This window comes from Sturnira hondurensis, unplaced genomic scaffold, assembly GCF_014824575.4.
Source record: "Sturnira hondurensis isolate 20B ecotype Veracruz unplaced genomic scaffold, ASM1482457v3 Scaffold0009178, whole genome shotgun sequence".
Classification (NCBI taxonomy): Eukaryota; Metazoa; Chordata; class Mammalia; order Chiroptera; family Phyllostomidae; genus Sturnira; species Sturnira hondurensis.
In genome coordinates this window covers 3568728-3577100 of record NW_028081809.1, presented here as the reverse complement: position 1 = coordinate 3577100, position 8373 = coordinate 3568728, and the positions used below count along the sequence as shown (strand labels likewise).

At 46.4% G+C, this 8373-nt stretch overlaps 1 protein-coding gene and 1 pseudogene across 18 annotated transcripts in view; one reads left to right on the top strand and one right to left on the bottom strand.

Annotated features, from left to right (window-relative positions):
• Positions 1 to 1888: 1888 nt before the first annotated feature.
• Positions 1889 to 8373, bottom strand: part of LOC118994166 (mitotic spindle assembly checkpoint protein MAD2A-like) — a 51004-nt pseudogene continuing 44519 nt past the window's right edge.
• INPP4A (inositol polyphosphate-4-phosphatase type I A) overlaps positions 1973 to 8373 on the top strand; it is a 126687-nt gene continuing 120286 nt past the window's right edge. For 6 of the 18 annotated variants that reach the window (XM_037056818.1, XM_037056812.1, XM_037056822.1 and 3 more), the window contains exon 1: positions 1974 to 2214. The gene's annotated coding sequence lies outside the window, so the exon portion shown is untranslated. Of the gene's footprint in view, positions 2215 to 8373 lie in introns of all 18 variants that reach the window. The other 12 variants (XM_037056827.1, XM_037056826.1, XM_037056819.1 and 9 more) reach the window with 3 other exon arrangements.

Here is an 8373-nt window from a genome sequence, read left to right as displayed (position 1 = left end):
TAGATGATCTAAATCAGCTTACTAATTGTATATAGGACTATCCAGGTCCATGTGTTTATCAGAATTCCCTGGGTTGTTAAATGGATTGGCTGCCCCACTTTCAGTTTTTGATTCAGTAGATTTGGCATGGGGCCTGGGACTTTGCATTTCTAGCAAGTTCTGAGAAGATGTTACCACTGCTGGTTGGGGAACCCATGATGAAGGCTTCTAAAGGGTGGAAATACTTTCTTCTATCATGTTATGATGCCCAGCACCATAGTCACTAATAAACTTGGCTCCCTTTTCTCTCCATGATGTTTACTCTACAACTGAAGCCCCATTAAAAATGTGATTAATCTTCTAAGATTGTACAGAATTACACAGCAGTCAAGTGACAGCTTTATTGGAAGCCTGATCTTCATGCAGTGTTTGTTACTGTGCTAACTCAGTGGTGCAAATTGAACTGATGTCTATTTTTAAATGTTTGTGAATTTAAATTTGTTTCTTTTTTTAAAGCTAATGATTTAAAAACTCTTTCAGCTTGATTAAAGCTAGCATGGCCATAAAATGTATTGTCTGAACTTTTTTTAGAACACCTTTGAGAGTGAATGGGGCCTCTAGTAATAGTCAGCTGGATAAAAGGTGCCAGCTGGGGCTGTCTCAGGTAAACCAGGTATATTGAGCACCCTTACAATAGAAAATAAAATATAAAAATATGTTTGCATTTCCACAAGCTTGTTTACCTTTCTGACTTAAATTTTATACTAGGGCTAAAGTTCTGACAATATTTTTAAAATTTACCTACAAGAAATAAAAATGTTTTAATGAATTACTTTCCAGAGTAGAAATAAAATGAAAAGTCAGCAAAGACATTAAACTTTTAAAATTGTTTTATATTTGCTTATTTTTATTCCAAACTATTATCTGAATTTGGCTTTTGGTGACTTGGGGTGTGTCAGATATAATTATAAATGAGATCAGAGAACTGTTTAATTTTTATTTCTAATAGGTTAATATCTTTCATTTTAAAGGCAAATTATAAATGCTTTAATACCTACAGGATGTGAACGCTAAGAAGTGTTCTGGTTTATTGAATTAAAATAGTTCATTTAAGAATACTTAAGGAGAGACATTTTTTCATGATAAAATGTAAAGATCTCAAGATTAATTTTAAAGATTTAAATTTATTTTTAGAGAGGGGAAGGACAGGAGAAAGAGGGAGAGAAATATCAATGTATGGTTGTCTCTCATCAGCTCCTTACTGGGGACCTGGCCTGCAACCCAGGCATGTGCCCTGACTGGGAATTTAACTGCATACCATTTGGTTTGCAGGCAGGGACTCAATCCACTAAACCACGGCAGCCAGGGATCAAGATAAAATGTTTATATTCAGTCTAGTATTTATCCTTGCTCAAGCAGAAATATTAAGGTTTAAAGTCAAATTAAAGTAAAAAAATTCTTCCAAATTTTCTGACTATTCTATTTTCCTGTAAAAAATAAAGCTTTGGGGGAGAGAGGTGTAGGGAACTAATATTTGGTGAGAGTCTATAAATGCATATTTACACAATATAGTAACACAAGTCTGGATGTTAACAGTTGCTCTTCTTTTTGCTTATCTGCGTTTTGGCAGTGAGATGTTAATTTTGCGTGTTTCTGGGTTAAATGTTGTGTTTCCTAACTTCTAGGGTACCTGTATGCAGACGGCGCGTTCGCTCCACAAACGGTGGAGCATGTCCCGGCTCGCGGCTCTCCACAGAGCCTTCTACCTTGGGGATGCGTCAGGACCACAGATGCGTCAACACGCTGGGTCGAACTGCCACAGTCCAGGTAGGTGAGGAGGTCCAAGGGCCCCTACTGGTGATGCAGTCCCAGCCCACAGCGGGGTCTCGCGGGAAGCCAGGAATAGAATTCAGAAGTCGGTCTCCGGGCGGACCCGGGTGGGGCGCATGCGCGGCGAGGGGCGGGCCTGGGCGGGGCTGTCGTGGCCTCGGCCTCCAGAGCTGCGGCTACTGTCTCGGTTAGGGCTCTGGCTGCAGCGCAGGCGGTCCTTTGGCGGCCTGAGCACGGAGGAGCAGCAGCACCTGGAGCCGGGCTGGAGCCCGTGACTGGACGACTCTTCGGTGGCGCTGCTGCTACCCGGCTTGGGCGTGCGATCTAGCGGACCAAAGACGGCGGGGCAGCAGGGCGCGGGCCCCGCGGGCCGGAGCGCGCCAGGTACGTGGGCCAGCCGAGCAGGTGGGTGGGCTGGGAAGGGGGCTCAGCGACGCTGCGGAGCTGGGACCTGGAAGCCTCCCTCGGGGCGCAGCACGCAGCCCAGCACCTGTGCGCGAGACTGGGACGGCCGCCGCGGTTGTCATGGAAATTTGCTGCCTAGCGTCGCAGTCTAGGTCGCGTCTTCTGAGATCTGACTGACCCTGCGCACCGGGGCGAATGCACACCTGGCATCTCGCTCGTGGGGACCAGGATGCGGGACCCGGGGCCCGGCACCAGGCGCCCTGGACCGGCCGATGCCTGCCTGGTGCATCTCCAGGGCGGATCTGGTGACTCCAGACGTTGCAGGCCTCGTCGTGTTTCGGGTGTAAACATATCTGTTGAAAATAAACGTGGGAAATCTGCGACATATGCCTTCCAGCTTCGAAACTCTGCCCTTCGCTGCAGGCCTCTAGTCCCCGACAGCGTTTGCGGCATCTTTGTTTTTTATAATTTGTTTATTCCTGCCTTTGCTAGTCAATGAATGGAGGCCTGAGACTTTTGCAGGGAGCTGTGCCCGTCTCTTGAAAAGCCAGTCACGAATATGTAGGCCATAAAAGCCCTAAACACTCAAAATGTCAAAGGTGAATTCATGTCTTGTGAACTCTGCTTTCCCTTCCCTGTGTGGCCTGCCCTCTGACTTTACATAATGGTGTGTTCCTCCTGCTTGGGTTGTCTGTAATGACAGATCATGGAAGTATTCTTCTGGGTAGGAAATAAGTATAAGGCAGTATAGTAAAGCCCATCTTATTGTGTTTTGCTTCTGAATGTGTTTTGTGCTGGGAGGCTGCTTAAGAGGAGTGTTTGATTCGTTGCCTGCACCTCAGAGCAAGAGGAGGGGGTAGGGTGGCAATTTGAAGCCTGATTCTTCCCCATTCACAGTGGATTGTGTGGAGTGTAGGCGAGCCTGTGGGGTGGGGACAGGAAGGTAGGCTTACTGAATGTGAATCCTGGATCTGCCACTTGTTAACTTTATTCTGAATTTTCTCGTCTCTGAAGGATGGGAACAGAACCCCCTTTGCTGAGTGTTTTGGGATCTACCTGCTCTTGGCATAGGAGAGCTGTAGGTCGGCCTAGAATTAAGCCTAATTTTTCTTTGGTTGAAAACAGGCTTTCTTTAAGAGGAATTTTGCCTTTGGATTTAGGCTAGGGCCTTTCTTTTGGGGGGGGGGGGTTCTTTGCAGAAATGTTTACTCCTAGGAGATTCAATTTATTGGTTTCTTTGACAAAAGATGAGTGATGGTGCCCACATGGGAAGGTCAGTGTGGTTGTCCTGTTGGTGGGTTTGTATCAAAAGACCATGTCCTGTCCTAGGGGTGGTGTTGCATGTGAAAGGAACCCCACAAAGCCTCATTCCCTGTTGTTCCTCGTAAACACACCTTCTTAAGAAGCCAGAATTACCAGGACAGTTTGCCTAGAAGACAGGCTTAAATGAGTGGATGCTGGACAGACTCAAAGAGAAGGGAGGGTGGGATTTCTGCTGAGCTCAGTGACAGAATTAATTACACTAATTCTATATAGTAGATACTTTACTTATCCAGTTTTTATTTGGATTATGCATCTCAGAGTGTTTATCTGCTCATGTACAAGTCCTGTCTTCTAACTAGACTCAAAGTCAAGGGTAGACATAGTTTATGCCATTGTTTTAAAAACTGAATATTTGTCATAAGGTTGCTAAACTTGAATCTTAGGATTTGAAAAAAATTACTTTAAGGAAAAGATGAACTAAAATAATGTACATGAGAATGTGTTGTAAACTATAAGGCACCAGAGAGGCAGGATATATGATGAGAGAGAGAACTGTTGACCCTGAAAGTCCCTTTAGCCAGCTGCCTTCCTGGGAACATTCTCCCCAGCCAGCAAATCTGTAAGTGCACCAGAAGGACGGAATGGGAAGGTATGTGCGACCAACTGACCACTGACCTTAACTGTTCTTTACTGAGAGACATTTAAGTTGTTTCCAGTCTTCTGCTTTAAGAGCAGTGGAGAATCTGTGAACCATGTCACTGTTAACACTCACAAATACCTCAGTCTTCTAGATTCCTAGAGATGGACCTTCTGGGTCAAAGAATAATTTTAAACTGATCGTTTTGCCAAATTGCTCCCCACGTGTAAGAGGCTTTATCAGTTTGTACTTCTTCTGTTAGTATGTGAAATTGCCTTTTCCCCTTTAACTCAGCCAATGCTGAAGAGTATAAATCTTGCTAATTTTTGAAAATCTAATGGATAAAGAAGACATTGTTTCAGTTACGTTTTCCAACTTACCAAATATATTGAAAACCTTATTTTACTAGTTTATATTTGTGCTTCTGTGATTTAACAATGCAGAGCTTTGCCTGTTTTTTTTTCTTGTTAGGTTGTTTTCTTTATCTTTTTGGATCATGAAAGTTACTATAAATTCAGACTTTATTGTAGGCAACCTTAGAAGTCTCCTAGGTCCTTGATGGAAATGCTGATACAGTAAGACTCCAGTGCTGTGAGGTCATAAATGTCCTCATTGTTTACTTGGCAGCAGAAAGCATCCACTGGCACACCCCACAATCCAGGAGACCCTTGAACTGGGCATCCTTGTTCCTCAGAGGACTCTGTTCCCTAGAAACACCCACCTACCTAACTGTAGTTTCTTTATACCTCCTGACTTGGTACACCTGGGTCATTCTTCTTAAACATCTGAACCTATAACTTAGAGAAGAGACCATGTGAAATGCCAGCAACACAGGAGAGGGAAGAAAAGGAGTTCCACACCCCAGAGTGAGTTAATTTAATCAGTTCCTGTAACAGCAGTGACACCAGCTGTTGCAGGACTACAGTGGAGGTGTGGGGACAAGGAACAGGAAGAGACACAGGGGGTTTCGGAGGCCTCACGATCCTACCGAGTAAGTACAAGTGGGTTGGGCAGGCATTCTAAGTCAGGAGAACGAGCAGGGCCTGGACAGAATCCCAGGAATGGAGGAGGTGAACACTTTCCTCCTGTTGGAGTCCAGAGGATACACGTCTGCCTTCCTGACCCTACTCCAGAAAATGGACACCCCATTTTATCACCCTAGCATGACCCTCCCCCACTGGATGCTTCCTGCTTCTGAGGCCTTCGCCAAGTGAACCTCACCGAACAGACTTCATGTTGAAAGCCCTGCAGTGTCTCGCGTGACCCAGGTTAGGGAGCATGAGCAAACACCAAGGGGCCAGTTGGGCTGGCAGGCACACAGACCAGGCATGAGCAGGTATGTGCAGAGAGCAGACACGGCACCTTGGAGCTCTGGTTTCCCACTCATCAGCCAGGATATGGCGAAAGGGATGGTTAAGAGATTATTCCCACAGCCCTAAGTGGTGTGGCTTATTTGGTTGGGTCTCCTCCCACCAAGCAAAAGGTTGCGGGGTCGATCCCCAGTCAGGGCACATGCCTGGGTTGCGGGCCAGGTCCCCAGTGGGGACATGTAAGAAGCAACAGATGGATGTTTCCCTCTCACACACAGATGTTTCTCTCCCTCCATTCCCCTCTCTCTAAAAATAAAATAAAATCTTAAAAAAAAGAAACTAAACCCACAGAGAAAAGGCTCATCTAGCTCCACACTGCCTGTACCTGCTCTATATGTGAACTTATCATAACAGCTGACATCCCTCAGTGCTCAGCAGGTACCAGGGCTCACTCCAAGCACTTGACATGTATTCATTCATTTTACCCCCTAACAAGACACTGGAGTTGCTACCACTATCTGTCTAGTTTTGCAATGAGAAAACCAAGGCACAGAAAGATTAAGCTACTTGCCCAAACTCACACAGCTAATTGGAGGTTCACAGGGAACTCAGCTGCAAAGTTCACACTAGTTTCAGGATTTAAATAAATAATTATGAAAGACTAGTATACTGAAAAAAACAGGACTGAGTAAAAAAAATCCTAGTAAATCAAAATACCAAAATAGAAATTATTGATATTGGGGTGATATTGATATTAATTTTTACTGGTACATGAAGTACAGCATTTATTTTAAAGATTTTATTTATTTATTTTTGGAGATAGAGGGGAAGGGAGGGAGAAAGAGAGGAAGAAAAACAAAGATCAGTTGCCTCTTGCGCACCCCCTACGAGGGACCTGGCCTGCAATCCAGGCATGTGCCCTGACTGGGAATCGACCCCACAACCTTTTGCTTTTCAGGACAGGATGATGCCCAACCCACTGAGCCCTGCTGGTTAGGGCACGGCATTTATTTTAAGGTCCTGTAAAGGCAGTCATGTGATTTCATGTAAATGGCACTAAATCTGGACACACCTAGGTTTGAATGCCAGTCCAGCCTCTTACAACCACCCTCAGGTAGGTGCCTTAACCACTCCTCACCTTTGCTTCCTCAGTGCACCAACTCCACTCCCACAGGGTCACCTCAGAGGAGGCACATGAAGACTGTGGGGACTGGTATGCAGGCGGTGCTCAGAAAACATTAGGCTCCTTCTCCTTAGGATGAAAACACGTCATACACATCTTCTCTCTCTGCTTGTCAGCCATCACTGCCTCCTCATGATTATGAGGTACTCCTTGGAGTCAGTGGGACTGTGTCCTGCTCCTCTTGCCATCAGCAGGGAAGGAGACACGCCAGCTGGTTCCCAGCCGTGGTGTCTAGCAGTCCTCCCTTTGGCTGTGGAGTGGTGAGCATCATGTCGTCTCCCTGGGCCGAGAACCCAAGGCTGTGAGAGTGGGGTTCCTCCAGGTGTGGTTCCCAGGCCAGCAGCTTCAGCTTCACCTGAGATTTAATAGAAATGCAGCCTCAGTCTCACCGTCCACTCTCAATTAGAACCTCTGAGATGGAGCCCAGAACAATTATCTTTTAATAAGCCCTCCAGGTGATTCTGATGCAAGGTCAAGTTTCAGAATTGCCTTAGTCTAATCAAGACCGTAGTGATTCCTCAGCTGGAGATGGAACTGGCTTTTCCTCAATCCTGAAGAGGTTAGTTCCCAGACTGGGGAGAAGGCAGAGTGAGTGTTGGGTCAGCCACAGTGGGAACTGAGAGTCGTGGGAAGTGTTTAAGGAGCCTGTGGGTAGCTTTGCTGTCCTTACACCTGCCCCACACCAGCTCTGTGCCTCAGTTTATTGGCCCACCTAAGTGTCCCAGCTGCCATGCCTGTAGCCTCTCCAGTGTCTCTGAAGGAGACCCACGTCCCACTGCAGACTGGGGTGCTTAAGGAAGCAGCCTGGGTGACAGTCTGTCTCTGACCCCGCAGCGGTGGCATCTGTTGGGCTGGCCACGGAGGATCTGGTCTGGCTCTTAGGACCTACCTTCCCACAGATGTGTAGAGTTTGCGTCAATCTGCTACTCCTTGCTCAATTAGAAAAGAAAACAGAGCGGATACTTTTAATGGGGGCGGGGCTCCTTGCAGTGGCAGTTTGTAGCTCTTCCTGGCTTTGCTCGGAACGGCTTGTGCTGTTGTCCCTTCTGCAAGTAGGGCTCCAACTCTATGTTTGGGTGAATTAAAATAGCCACCCACACCGTGTAATTTGGGAGATCGAAATAGCCTGCTGTTACACATTTTTCCTGGAACTAGTCAGCTGTGATATTTCCAGATTTTCTTGACTTTCCAAGGCTTCCCAAAGTTCATCTTAATCCATGAAAACGACAGGAAGGCCCAGGCTAAGCTCCGCCACATCAGTGCTTGTCACTGAGGAAGGACGAGCCCCTGGGGAGGGGCTGGCTGGAGGGGGATCCAGAAACAAAGTCCATCTGAGGTTGTAGTTAGTAGTGAAATTTTTTTTTTTGAAATAAAGTAGAAAATATCCAAGTATACTTTTTGTAGGAAAAGTAAGCATTTTTTGATAAAATGTGTTACCTGCATGTGGTACATGTTGGCATATCATGACAATGTCAATGTTGCTTACTGTGTGTTTTGATAAAATTGTGTCAAACCCAAGTGCCAAGCACAGGGAGGAGGGGCCACAGGCAGTGTTTTCCTGGGGAGAGGGCCTATGAGGCACCATGGGTGGAGAACCACCCATCTAAAACAAGAGGGGCCTTTAGCAGTGCGGGCCGGTGGGGGTGGAGCTGGAGCCCACAAGAACAGCGGGAAGAAGGGCCTAAATCTTGCTCATGCTCTGCTTTATCCTCAGTGGAGGTCCACCTAGGCCAGACCCTCCAGAAGATGGGGGGGGGGGGGGGCAA